At 41.4% G+C, this 15216-nt stretch overlaps 1 pseudogene; it reads left to right on the plus strand.

Moving 5' to 3' along the window:
- The window catches only part of LOC135322187 (anoctamin-6-like), a 41603-nt pseudogene extending 28427 nt beyond the window's left edge, over positions 1-13176 (plus strand).
- Positions 13177-15216: the final 2040 nt, after the last annotated feature.

A 15216-nucleotide genomic window follows, 5' to 3' on the forward strand; every position in this document is an offset into this window, starting at 1 on the left:
CTAACACATAAACTATAGGTTCCCAACAAGCTAGGTGAAGGACGGCTTCCACACACATTCCGATCCCAGAATGCAACATGTGCAGAAGCATTCTTTCAGCTAGTCTGAAGGGCAAGGGTACATCTAGAAACACCCTGATTTTTCAGCATATTTCCTAGAGAAGGTTCCAAGGGAAAGGAAGTTTGTGCTGGAAAACCAAGTTGGAGGGAGTGACTCCTTTTATGTATTTAGGTAGGCCTGTCAACATAACAAAGAAATTCTGTGTTCCCAATAAGAAGGTGAAGGACGGCTTTCATGCACATTTGGATCACAGAATGGAACATGTGGAGAATCATTCTTTCAGATAGCCTGAAGGGCAAGCATACATCTAGAAACACTTACCCTGAATTCTCAGCATGTTTCCTAGAGCTGGTTCCAATGTAAAGGCAGTTTGCAATGGAAAACTGAGTTGGGGTGATAACCTTTCCTTATTTATATAGGGTCTGTCAACCTAACAGAGAAACTCTGGGTTCCCAGCAAGCTAGGTAAAGGATGGCTTCCACACACATTCCAATCCCAGAATGGAACATGTGGAGAAGCATTCTTTCAGCTAGCCTGAAGGGTAAGGGTATTTTGAGAAACACTTACCCTGATTTCCTAGCATGCTTCCTAGAGAAGGTTTCAAGGTAAAGGTTTGTGCTGGAAAATCGACTTGGAACAAGTGCCTCCCCTTAAATATATAGGTGGGCCAGTAAACCTAACACAGTAACTCTGTGTTCCCAAAAATGTTGGTGAAGAATAGCTTCCACACATACGAATCCCAGAAGGGAACATGTGGAGAAGCGTTCATTTAGCTACCCTGAAGGGCAAGGGTACATCTAGAAAGACACACCCTGATTTCTCAGCAGCCTTCCTAGAGCTGGTTTCAAGATAAAGGCAGTTTGCACAGAAAAACCGAGTTGGAGTGATTGCCTCCCTTTATGTATATAAGTAGGCCTGTGAACCTAACACAGAAACTGTGTTCCCAACAAAGGAGGAGAAGGACAGCTTCCACACACATTCGTATTCCAAAATGGAACATGTGGAGAAAAGTTCATTCATCTAGCACAAAGAGAAAAAGTACATCTAGAAACACTTACCGTGAATTCTCAGCATGTTTCATAGAGATGGTATCAGGGTAAATGCAGTTTGAGCTGGAAAACCGAGTTGGAGCAAGTTGCTCATCTTTTATATACAGGTAGGCCAGTGCCCATAGTCCAGAAATTCTCTCTTCCCAACAAGGTTGGTGAAGGAAGGCTTCCACACACATTCAGATCCCAGAATGGAACATGTGGAGAAGCTTTCATTCATCTAGCGCATGAGGCAAGGGTGCATCTAGAAACACTTAACCTGGTTTCTCAGCAAGTTTCCTACACAGGTTTCAATGTAAAGGCAGTCGGTGCTGGAAAACTGAGTTCGAGCCAGTTACTCTTCTTATATATATAGGTAGGCCAGTTACCTTATCCCAGAAACTCTGTGTTCCCAAAAACGTAGGTGAAGGAAGGCTTCCAAACACATTTGGATCCCAGAATGGAACATGTGAAGAAGATTTCATTCATCTAACATAAAGAGTAAGGGTACATCTGGAACACATAGCCTGATTTCTCAGCATTTTTCCTTAAGTGGGTTTCAAGGTAAAAAGGCAGTTTGCTCTGGAAAACCGAGGCATGTGCCTCCTCTTATATATATATATATATATATATATATATATATATATATATATATATATATATATATATATATATATATATATAGGTAGGCCAGTGCCATTAACCTAGAAACTCTGTGTTCCCAAGATAGTTGAATGACAGCTTCCTCATACATTTGGATACCAGAGTGGAATATGTGCAGAAGCATTTTTTCATCTAGAACAAAGGGGAAGACTACATCTAGAAACACTTACCCTGATTTCTCAGCATGTTTCCTAGAGCCCGTTTATAGATAAAGGCAGTTTGTGCTGGAAAATCAAGTTAGAGTGAGTGCATCACATTTTATATATAGGTAGACCAGTGCCCCTAACCCAGAAACTCTGTGTTCCCAACAAGATAGTTGAAGGACAGCTTCCACACACATTTTGATCCCAGAATGGCACAAGCTGAGAAGCGTTCTCTCACCTAGCACAAAAGTCAAGGGTACATGTGGAACACTTATCCTGATTTCTCAGCATGTATCTAAGAGCTGAATTCTAGGTAAAGGCCGTTTGTGCTGGAAAACTGAGTTGGAATGAATGCTTCCACATACATATATCTATATCTATATCTATATCTATATCTATATCTATATCTATATCTATATCTATGTCTATGTCTATGTCTATGTCTATGTCTATATCTATATCTGTATCTATCTATCTATCTATCTATCTATCTATCTATCTATCTATCTATCTATCTATGCCAGTGCCAACAACCCAGAAATGCTCTGTTTCCAAAAAGTAGGTGAAGCAAGTATTCGACACACATTCGGATTTCAGAATTTAACATGTACAGAATCGATAATTCATCAAGAACAAAGGACAAAGTTACACATAGAACACATGCCCTTATTTATCAGTATGTTTCCTAGAGTCTGTTTCAAAGTAAATGCAGTTTGTGCTAAAAAACTGAGTTGTAGTGAGTTCCTACCTATATATATTAGTGTATATGTGTATATATATATGTATGTGTATATATATATATATATATATATATATATATATATATGTCTGTGATCCAACAAGGTAGATGAAAGACGGCTTCCAAACACATTTGGATATCAGAATGGGACATGTGTAAAAGCTTTCTTTCATCTAGCACAAGGGGAAAGGATACACTATAAAAACATGCTGATTTCTCAGCATGTATTCTACAGCTGGATTCAAGATAAAGCAGATTGTGCTAGAAAAATGATTAGGGCCAGTGCCTGAATTGTTAAAAAGAGGTAGCCCAGTTCCCCTAATCCAGATACTCTGTGTTTCCAAAATGATAGGTGAAGGACGGCTTCCACACACATTCACATACAAGAGTGGAACATAAGGAGAGGTGTACATTCATCTAGCATAAAGGACATGGGTACATCTAGAAACCCTTACTCTGATTTCTCAGCATATTCCTAGAGCCGTTTCATGGGAAAGGCATTTTGACTGGAAAAGAGTGCTGAAACGACAGCCTCCCTATAGATATGTAAGTAGCATAATTCTCCTTACACGGAAAATCAGTCTTCCCAACAAATTAAGTGAAGGACGGCTTCCACACACATTCAGATCTCAGAATGGAACACGTGGAGAGGCGGTCATTCATCTAGCATAAAGGACACCTAGAAACACTCTGAATTTTCAGCATGTTTCCTAGAGCTGGTGTCAAGTGAAAGGCAGTTAGTGCTGGAAAACCAACCTGGAGCGATTTCCTCACCATAGGTGTGAAAGTAGTGTAGTACTCCTAAAACGGAAACTTTCTGTTCCCAACAAGACAGGAGAAGGACGGATTCCACACACATTGTTCCAGAATGGAACATGTGGAGAGGTGTTCATTCATCTAGCATAAATGGCATGGTTACATCTAGAAACACTTACTCTGATTTCTCAACATGTTTCTTAGAACTGGCTTCATGGGAAAGGCAGTTTGTGCTGGAAAACTGAGTTGGAGCGAGTGCCTCCCCATAGATATGTAAGTAGCGGATTTCCCCTCAAGCAGAAACTCTGTGTTCCCAAAAAGGTAGGTGAAGAATGGCTTCCACACACATTCAGATCTGAGAATGGAACAAGTAGAGAGATATTCCTGTATCTAGCATAAGGGGCTTGGGTACATCTAGAAACACTTACTGTGATTTCTCAGCATGTTTCTTAGAGCTGGTTTCATGGAAAAGGCAGTTTGTGCTGGAAAACTGAGTTGGAACGAGTGCCTCCCCATAGATATGTAAGTAGCATAGTTCCCCTAATATAGAAACTATGTTTTCCCAAAAAGCTAGGTGAAATTTGGCTTCCACACACACTAGGATCCCAGAACGGAACATGTGGAGTGATGTTCATTCTTCTGACATAAAAGTCATGGGTACATGTAAAAATACTAACTCTGAATTCTCAGTATGTTTCCTAGAACTGGTTTCAAGGGTAAGGAAGTTTGCATGGGAAAACCAAGAAGGAGCGTGGACCACCACATAGGTAAGTAAGTAGCGTAGTTCCCCAAACACAGAAACTCTGGGATCCCAAGAAGCTGGGTGAAGGAAGATGTCCACACACATTCAGATTCCAGAAAGGAACATTTTGAGAGACATTCATTCATCTATCCTAAGGGACATGTGTATATCTAGAAACAGCTACACTGATTACTCAGCTTGTTTCTGAGAGCCGTATTCAAGGGAAAGGCAGTTTGTGCTGGAAAATCGAGTTGGAGCAAGTGCCTCCACTTAGATATTTAAGTAGAGTAGTATCACTAAAACAGAAACTATGTGTTCCCAAAAGCTAGGTGAAAGTCAGCTTCCACATACATTCGGACCACAGGATTGAACGTGTGGAGAGCTGTTCACTCATCTATTATAAAGGGCATGGGTACATATAGAAACATTTACTCTGATTTCTCAGCATGTTTCCTAGAGCCAGTTTCAAGGGAAACGCAGTTCGCACTAGAAAACCGAGTTGGAGCACAGACCTCCCCATAAATACGTAAGTAGCATAGTTCCCCTAACACAGTAACTCTGTGTTCCCAACAAGCTAAATGAAGGACAGTTTCCACAACATTCGCAACCCAGAATGGTACAACTGGGTAGGCATTCATTGATCTAGCTTAAAGGCAATGGGTACATCAAGATAGACTTACTCAGATTTCTCAGCATGTTTCCTAGTGTAGATTTGAAGGGAAAGGCAGTTTGCTCTGGAAAAACGAGTTGAAGCAAGTGCCTCCCATAGGTATGTAATTAAAGTATTACCACTAACACAGAAACTCTGTGTTCCTGACAAGCTAGGTGCAGTCCAGCTTCCACACACATTGGGATCCCAGAATGTAACATATGGAAAGGCATTCATTCATTTAGTGTAAATGGCATGGGTGCATGTAGAAAGACTTACTCTGATTTCTCATCATGTTTTCTACAGCCAGTATCAAGGGAAAGGAAGTTTGCACTGAAAAATTGAGTTCAAGCGGTGCCTCCCCATAGCTATGTCAGTAGCACAGTTCCCCAAACACAGAAAGTTTCTGTGTTACAAACAAGCAATGTGAAGGAAGGCTTCCACACACATTGGCATCCCAGATTGTATCATATGGACACGTGTTCATTCAAGTAGCATAAAGGGCATGGGTACACCTAGAAACATTTCCTTTGATTCTCAGCATATTTCCAAGAGCTGGTTTCAAGGGAAATGTAGTTTGCATAGGAAAACCAAGTTGGAGCAAGTGCCTCCCCATAAGTAAGTAAGTAGCATAGTTCCCCTAACAGAGAAACTTGGTGTTCCCTATAAGCTAGATGAAGGACACCTTCCACACACATTTGAGTCCCATAATGGAATAAATGGAGAGGCGTTCATTCATCTAGCATAAAAGGCATGGTTACAACTAGAAACACTTACTCTAATTTCTCAGAATGTTTCCTAGAGCCTGTTTGAATTGAAAAGTATTTTGCGATGGAAAAGTGAGCTGGAATGAGTTCCTCCCAGTATGTATCTAAGTGGTATAATCTCTTAACACAGTAACTTTGTGTTCCCTGCAAGCTAGGTGAAGGAAGGTTTCCACACATATTGGGATCCCAGAATGGAACACCTGGGGAGGTGTTCATTCTTCTAGTATAAAGGGCATGACTACATCTACAAACACTCTGATAACTCAGCCTGTTTACTAAAGCCAATTTCAAGGGAAAGGCAGTTTGTGCTGCAAAACTGAGTTGCAGCAAGTGCCTTCCCATACATATGTAAGAAGTGTAGTACCCCTTACACAGATACGCTGTGTTCCCAACAAGCTAGGTGAAGGACGGCTTCCACACACATTCAGAACCCAGAATTGAACATGTGAAGAGTCTTTCATTCATCTAGCATAAAGGGCAGTTACATGTAATAACATTTACTCTGATTTATCAGCATGTTTCCTAGAGCCAGTTTCATAGGAAAGACCATTTGCGCAGAAATACTGAGTTTGAGTGAGTCCCTCCCCATAGGTATGAAAGTAGCATAGTTCCAGTAACACAGAAACTCTGTTACCAATAAGCTAGCTGAAGGACCACTTCCAAACACATTCGAAACCCAGAATGGAACATATGGAAAGGCTTTCATTAATCTAGCATGAAGGGTTGGATACATCTTGAGATAATTACTCTGAATTCTTAGCATGCTTCCTAGAGCCAGTTTCAAGGGAAAGACAATTTGCCTTGGAAAACAGTTGGAGCGAATGCCTACCCATAGATATGTAAGTAGCATAGTTTCAGTAATACAGAAACTATGTGTTCCAAAAAGATAGGTGAAAATCTGCTTCTACACACATTTGGATCCCAGAATGAAACATGTGGAGTGGCGTTCATTCATCTAACATAATGGACATGGGTACATCTAGAAACACTTACTCTGATTTCTCAGTATGTTTCTGAGACACATATTCAAGGGAAAGGCAGCTTAGCTGGAAAACCGAGTTAGAGCTCATGTCTCCCCATAATCATGTCAGTAGCGTACACCCCCAAACACAGAAACTCTATGTTACTAACAAGCTAGGTGAAGGAGATCTTCCACACACATTTGCATACAAGAATGGAACATGTGGAGAGGCGTTCATTCATCTAGCATAAATGACAATGTATCTAGAAACAGTTACTATGAATCCTCAGCATGTTTCCTAGGGCCAGTTTCATGGGAAAGGAAGTTTGTGCTGGAAAAGCAAGCTGAAGTGAGTGCCTCCACATAGATATGTAAGTAGCATATTTCCCCTAACACAGAAACTCAGTGTTCCCAACAAGCTAGTTGAAAGAAAGCTTCCACACACATTTGGGTCCCAGAATGGAACATGTAGAGAGGTGTTCATTCATCTAGCATAAAGAGCATGGGTATATTGAAAAACACTTACTCTAATTTCTCAGATGTTTCTAAGAGCCGGTGTCATGGGAAAGGCAGTTAGCACTGGAAAACCAACCTGGAGTGATTGCCTCCCCACAGGTATGAATATAGTTTAGTGCTCCTAAAACGGAAAATCTGTTCCCAACAAACAGGGTGAAGGATGGCTTAACACTCACTTGGATCCCAGAATGGAATATGTGGAAAGGCATTCATTCATCTAACATAAAGGGCATATGTATATCTAAAAACACATACTCTGATTTCTCAGCATGTATTCTAGAGCCGGTTTCGAGATAAATGCAGTTTGTTTTGGAATATCAGATTTGAGTGCATGCCTCCCCATAGGCACTAAAACAGTATAGGTCCTCTACAAAGCAACTGTGTGTTCCCAACAAGCTAGGTGAAGGACGGCTTCAACACAAAATCATATCACAGAATGGTACAACTCGAGAGGCATTCATTCATCTAGCATAAGCATCATGGGTACATCTAGACACCCTTCCTCTAATTTCTCAGCATGTTTCCTAGAGACGGTTTCAAGGGAAATGCAGTTTGTGCAGGAAATCCGAGCTGGAGCGAGTATCTCCCCATAGATATGCAAGTAGTGTTGTTTACCTAACATGGAAACTCTGCATTCCCAACAAGCTAGGTGAAGGACGACTACCACATGCTTTCAGAACCCAGAATGGAACATGAGGTGAGGCCTTCATTCATATAGCATAAACGGTATTGTAATATCTGGAAATATTTATTCTGATTTCTCTGCATGAATCCTAGAGCCGAATGCATGGGAAAGGTGGTCTGTGCTGGAAAACCGAGCTGGAGGGAGTGCCTCCCCATGGGTATATAAGTAGCATATTACCTCAACACAGAAAGTCTGTGTACCCAACAAGCTAGGTGAATGACGGCTTCCACACACATTCAGATCCCAGAATGGAACATGTGGAGAGACGTTCAATCACCTAGCATAAAGGGTATGGGTATATGTAAAAACACTTACACTGATTTCTCAGCATATTTCCTAGACCCCGTTTCACGAGAAAGGCAGTTTGCAGTGGAAGACCTAGCTGGAGCATGAGCCTCCCCAAAGATATATAAGTAGCATAATTCTGCTAACACAGAAGCTCTGTGTTTCCAACAAGTTAGGTGAAGGTCGGCTCCCACACACATTTAGATCCCAGAATGGAACATGTGGAGAGGCGTTCATTCATCTAGCATAAAGAGCATGGATACATATAGAAACACTTACTTACATTTCTCAGCATGTTTCCTAAATCCAGATTCAAGAGACAGGCAATTTTTCCTGCAAAATTCAGCTGGATCTAGTGCCTTCCCATAGATATGTATGTTGCATAATTCCCCTAACATGGAGATTCTGTGTTACTAACAAGCTAGGTGAAGCACGGCTTCTACACACATTTGGATCCCAGAATGAATCATGTGGAGAGGCGTACATTCATATAGCATAATGGGCATGGGTACATTTGGAAACAAATATTCTGATGTGTCAACATGTTTCCTTTTCCAGTTTCAAGGGAAAGACAGTTTGAGCTGGAAAACCGAGCTGGAGGGAGTATCATTCCATTGATATGTAAGTTGCATGATTTCCCTAACACGAAAACTCTTTGTTCTCAACAAGCTTGGTGAAGAAAGTCTTCCACACACATTCAGATCCCAGAATGGAACATGTGGAGAGGTGTTCATTCATCTAGCATAATGGCCATGGGTACATCTAGAAACACTTACTTACATTTCTCAACAAGTTTCCTAGATCTGGATTCCAGGGATAGTCAATTTTTGCTTCAAAACCCAGCTGGAACTTTTACATCCCCATTGGTATATAAGTTGCATAGTTCCAAAAACACAGAATATCTTTGTTCACTACAAGCTAGTTGAAGGATGGCTTCTACACACATGCAGATCCCAGAATGGAACATGTGGAGTAGCATTCATTCTTCTAGCATGAAGGCATGTGTTCACCTAGAAACACTTATTCTTTCTCAAAATGTTTCCTACAGCCTGTTTCAAGGGAAAGGCAGTTTGCACTGAAAAAACAAGCTGTAACTAATGCCTCCACATACATATGTATGCAGCGTTGTTACCCTAACTTGGACAGTCTGTGTTCCAACAAGCTAGTTGAAGGACAGCTTCCACACACATTCAGATCCCAGAATGGAACATGTTGAAAGGCATTCTTTCATCTAGCATAATGGGCATGGGTACATCCTGAAACAGTTACTCTTATTTCTCAGCATGTTTTCTAGATCCAGATTCAAGGTACTGGCAATTTTCACTGCAAAACCAAGTTGGAGTGAGTGCCTCCCCTCAAATATGTATGTAGCACAATTCCCTTAACATCGAAACTATGTGTTCCCATCCAGCTAGGTGATTGATGGCTTCAACACACATTTGGATCCCAGAATGGAACATGATGTGAGGTGTTCATACATCTAGCATAAAGGGCATAGGTACATTTAGAAACATTTACTCTAATTTCCCATCATGTTTTCTAGATCCGGATTCAAGGTACTAGCAATTTTCACTGCAAAACCAAGCTGGAGTGTGTTCCTCCCCATAAGTATGTAAGAAACGTTGTTCCTCTTACACTGAATCTGTTTGTTCCCAACAAGCTAGATGAAGGATGGTTTCCACATCCATTAAGACCCCAGGATGGAGTATGTGGAGAGGCGTGAATTCATCTAGATTACAGTGCATGGGTACATATAGAAACACTATGATTTCTCAGCATGTTTACTAGAGACCTTTTCAAGGGAAAGTCAGTTTTCAATGGAGAACCAAGCTGAAGCGAGTCCCTCACCACAGATATATCATTAGCGTAGTTCCCCTCACACGGAAACACTGTGTTCCCAAGCTAGTTGACAGATGGCTTCCACACACAGACAGATCCCAGAATGTAACATGTGGAGAAGCATTCAGTCATCTAGCATAATGGGCATGGGTACATATAGACACACTTACTTCAGTTTCTCAGTATATTTCCCAGAGCAGATTTCAAGGGAAAGGCAGTTTGAGCTGGAATACCAAGTTGGAGCTTGTTTCTGCCATATGTATGTAAGAAGCATAGTTCCCCTAACACAGATTCTATGTGTTCCAAAAAAGCTAGGTGAAGGATGGCTACCACACACATTTGGATCACAGAATGGATCATGTGGAGTGGCGTTCATTCATCTAGCATCAAGGGCATGAGTACATCTAGAAACACTTAGTGTGATTTCTCAGCATGTTTCCTAGAGTCGTTTTCAAGGTTAAGACAGTTTGACCTGGAAATCCAAGTTGGAGCCAGTGCTGCCCCATAGGTTTGTATTAGCATAGGTCAGCTAACACAGAAATCTTTTTCCCAACAAGCTAGATGAAGGACAGCTTCCACACACATTTGGATCCCAGAATGGAACATGTTGAGAAGTGTTCAGTCAACAAGCATAAATAGCATGGGTACATCTAGAAATACTTACTCTGAATTCTCATCATATTTCCCAGAGCCAGTTTCAAGGGAAAGACTGTGATGGAAATCCGAGTTGGAGCGAGTTCCTCCCCATAGGTATGGAAGTAACGTAGTTCCCCTAACACAGAAACTCTGTGTTCCCAAAAAGCTTGGTGACGGATGGCTTCCACACCATTCAGGTCCCAGAAGGGAACATGTGGAGAGGCATTCATTGATCTAGCATAAAGCGCATGGGTACATCTATACACACTTACATTAAATTCTCAGCATATTTCCCAAAGCTGTTTTCAAGGTAAAGGTAGTTTTGCTGGAAAGTAATTGGAGTGAGTGTCTGCCATAGGTATGTAAGTAGTGTATTTCCTCAATCAAAGAAATTCTGTTTTCCCAAAGCTAGGTGAAATAGGCTTTCAAACATATTAGGATCCCAGAATGGAACATGGGGAAAGACGTTCATTCATCTAGCATAAAGGGCATGGGTACATCTAGAAACACTTACTCTGATTTCTCAGCATGTTTACTAGATTGGGTTTCAAGGGAAAGGTATTTTGTGCTGCAAAACTGAGCTGGAGCAAGTGCCTCCCCATATATATGTATGTAGTGTAATACCCCTAAAATGGAAACTATGTTTTACCAACAAGCTAGGTGAAGCACAGCTTCCACACACATTCAGATCCCAGAATTGAACATGTGGAGAGACGTTCATTCATCTAGCATAAAGGGCATGTTTACATCTAGAAACACATAATCTGAATTCTCAGTTTGTTTCCTAAAGCCCGTTTCAAGAGAGAAGCAGTTTGCGCTGCAAAACCAAGGTGGAGTGAGTGCCTCCCCATAGATATGTATGTAGCGTAATATCCCTAACACAGAATCTTTGTCTTCCCAAACAATCTAGGTGAAAGACAGCATCCACACACATTTGGATCCCAGAATGGAACAAATGGGGTGGTGTTCATTCATCTAGCTTAAATTGCATGGGTACATGTGGAAATATTTTGATTTCTCAACATTTTTCCTAGATCATTTCCAGGGATAGGCAATTTGCACTTGAAAGCGGAGATGGAGCTAGTGCCTCCACACAGGTATGGAAGTAGCACAGTTTCTCTAACACAGAATCTATGTGTTCCCAACAAGTTAGGTGAAGGATGGCTTCCACACACATTCAGATCTCAGAAGTGAGCATGTGGAGAGGCGTTCTTTCATCAAGCATAAAAGGCAGAGGGACATCTAGAAATACTAACTGTGATTTCTCAGCATGTTTCCTAGAGCCGGTTTCCAAGTAAAAGCGGTTTGCCATGGAAAACCGGGTCAGAGCAAGTGCCTCCCCATAGATATGTAAGTAGCGTAGTTCCCCTAGGCCAGAATCTCTGTGTTCCCAACCAAGTAGGTGAAGGACGGCTTCCACACATTCAGATCCAAGAATGAAACTTGTGGAGAAGTGTTGATTAATCTAGCACATAGGGCGATGGAATATCTAGAAACACTTACCCTGATTTCTAAGAATTTTTCCTAGAGACGGTTTGAAGGTAAAGGCACTTTGTACTGGAAAACCGAGTTGGAGCGATTGACTCTTATTATATATATAGTAGGACAGTGCCTCTAATCCCGAAACTCTGTGTTCCCAACAAGTTAGGTGAAGGAGGGCTTCCACACACATTCAGATCCCAGAATGGAACATGGGCAGTAGTGTTGTTTCATCTAGCATGAAAAGCAAGGATACAGTTAGACACACTTACAGTGATTTCTCAGCATGTTTCCTAGAGTCGATTTCCATATAAAGATAGCTTTACCTGCAAAAGCAATTTCGAGCTTGTGACTCCTCTTACAAAAAAAAGTAGGTCCATGCCCCTACACAGAAACTCTGTTTTCACAACAAAGTAGGTGAAGAAAGTCTTCCCCAAGCATTTGGATCTCTGAATGGTCTTCTGGAGAAACGTTCATTCTTTTATCACAAACGGCTAGGGTACATCTCGAATTACTACACCTGATTTCTCAGCAAATTTCCTAGAGTCGCTTTCAAGGTGATGGTAGGTTTCACTGGAAATCCAACTTGGAGTGAGTGCCTTCCCTTATATATACAGGTAGGCCAGTGCCCCAAACCCAGTAACTCTGTGTTCCCAGTAAGGTAGGTGAAGGTCGGCTTGCACACCCATTCTGATCCCATAGTGGAACATGTGGAGAAGTGTCCATGAAACTAGCACAAAGGACAAGGGTACATCTAGAAACACCCTGATTTCTCAGCATGTTTCCTAGAGCGGGTTTCATGGTAAAGACAATTGACCTTGGAAAACCGAGTTGAAGGGAGTGACTTCCCTTATATATAAAGGTAGGCTGGTGCCCCTAACCCAAAAACTCTGTGTTCAAAAGTTGGAGTTTGAAGGACGACTTACACGCACATTCTGGTCCTAGAATGAAACATGTGGAGTAGAGTTCATTCATGTAGCACAAGGGGCATGGGTACATCTAGAAACACTTACCCTAATTTCTCTGCATGTTTCCTAGAGCCATTTTCAAGGTAAAGGCAGTTTGCACTGGAAAACTGAGTTCGAGCAAGTGCCTCCTCCTATATATATAGGTAGGCCAGTGCACCTGTCCCAGAAACTCTGTGTTCCCAAAAAGGTATGTGAAGGACGACGTCCACACACATTCGGATCCCAGAATGGAACATGTGGAGAAGCGTTCATTCACCTAGCACAAAACGCAAGTGTAAATCTAGACACTCTCACCATGAATTCTCAGCATGTGTCCTAGAGCTGGTGTCGAGGTAAAGGTAGTTTGTGCTGGAATACTGAGTTAGAGCGAGTGCCTCCCCTTATATATATATGTCGGCCAGTGACCCTAACAAAGAAACTCTGTGATCAAACAAGGTATGTTAAAGACGGCTTCAACACATATTCGGATCCCAGAATAGAACATGATGAGAAGCTGTCATTCATTCAGCACAAAGGGAAAGGTTATATTTACAAACAATTATCCTGATTTCTCAGCATGTTTCCTACTACTGGTTTCAAGGTAAAGGCAGTTTGTCTTCAAAAACCGAGTTGGAGCAAGTGCCTCCCCTTATATATATAGGTAGGCCAGTGCCCCTAACCCAGAAACTCTGTGTTCCCAACAAGGTTGTGAAGGAAGGCTTCCAAACACATTAGGGTCCCAGAATGGAACATGTGAAGAAGCATTCATTCATCTAGGTCAAATAGCAAGGGTATATCTAGAAACAAATACCATGAATTCTCAGCATGTTTCCTAGAGCTGGTTTCAAGTTAAAGAGAGTTTGCCTGGAAAACTGAGTTTGAGCGAGTCCCTCCCTATATATATATATATGTAGGCCAGTTCCTGTAACCCAGAATCACTGTTACAAGAAGGTGATGAAGGATCGTTTCTACACACATTAGGATCCTAGAATGGAACATGTGGAGAAGCATTCTTTCATCTAGTACAAAGTGGAGGGGTACATCTAGAAACACTTACTCTGATTTCTCAGCATGTTTCCTAGAGTCTTTTTTTCAAATTAAAGGCAGTTTGCGCTGAAAAACTTAGTTGGAGCGACTGCCTCCCCATATATGTATAGATTGTCCAGTGACAATAACCCAGAAAATATCTGTTCTCAACAATATAGATGAAGGAATTCATCCACACACATTCCGATCCCAAAAGGAACATTTGGAGAAACTTTCATAAAACTAGCACAAACGGCAAGGATATGTCTTAAAACACGTACTTTGAATTTCAGCAAGGTTCCTGTTGCCCGTTTGAATTTAAAGTCAATTTATACTTGAAAACCGAGTTGGAGCGAGTTTCTCCCCTTATCTATATAGGTAGACAAATGCCCCTTTCTGAGAATTTCTATGTTCCCCACATGGTAGGTGAAGGAAGTCTTCCACACACAGTCGGATCCCAGAATGGAATATGTGGAGAAGCGTTCATTCATCTAGAACAAAGGGAAAGGGTACATCTAGAAACACATACCATTATTTCTCAGCATGTTTTCTAGAGGCGCTTTGAAGGTAATGGCAGTTTGCACTGGAAAACTGATTTGCAGCATCTACTTCCCCTTATAAATATAGGTACGCCTGTGCATCTAACTTAAAAATACTGTGATACCAACAAGGTAGGTGAATGAAGGCTTCCACACACATTCAGATCCTTGAAGGGAACATGTGGAGAAGCATTGATTAATATAGCACAATAGGAAATGGTACATCTAGAAACACTTACCCTGATTTCTCAACATGTTTCCTAGAGCTGGTTTCAAGGTAAAGGCAGTCTGCTCTGGAAAAATGAATTGGAGTGAGTTCTTCCCCTTTTATATATACATACTCCAGTGAGACTAACCAAGAAATTCTGTTTTCCCAACATGGTTGGTGAAGAACAGCTTCCACACACATTCGGATCCCAGAAAGGAACATGTGCAGAAGTATTCATTCATCTAGCACAAAGAGCAAGGTTACATGTAGAAACACTTACCCTGAGTTCTCAGCATGTTTCCTAGAGTCAGTTTCAAGGTAAATGCAGTTTGTGCTGGAAAACCAATTTGGAGTGAGTCCCTCTCCTTTTATATACTTGTAGGCTCGAGACCTGAACCCAGAAATTCTGTGTTCCCAACAAGGTAGGTGAAGGAAGGCTTCCAAACACATTTTGCTCTCAAAATGGAACAGGTGTACAACCATTCATTCATCAAGCACAAAGGGCAAGGGTACATCTAGAATCACTTACCCTGATTTCAGAGCATGTT

This window comes from Camelus dromedarius, chromosome 9 (assembly GCF_036321535.1).
Source record: "Camelus dromedarius isolate mCamDro1 chromosome 9, mCamDro1.pat, whole genome shotgun sequence".
Lineage (NCBI taxonomy): Eukaryota > Metazoa > Chordata > Mammalia > Artiodactyla > Camelidae > Camelus > Camelus dromedarius.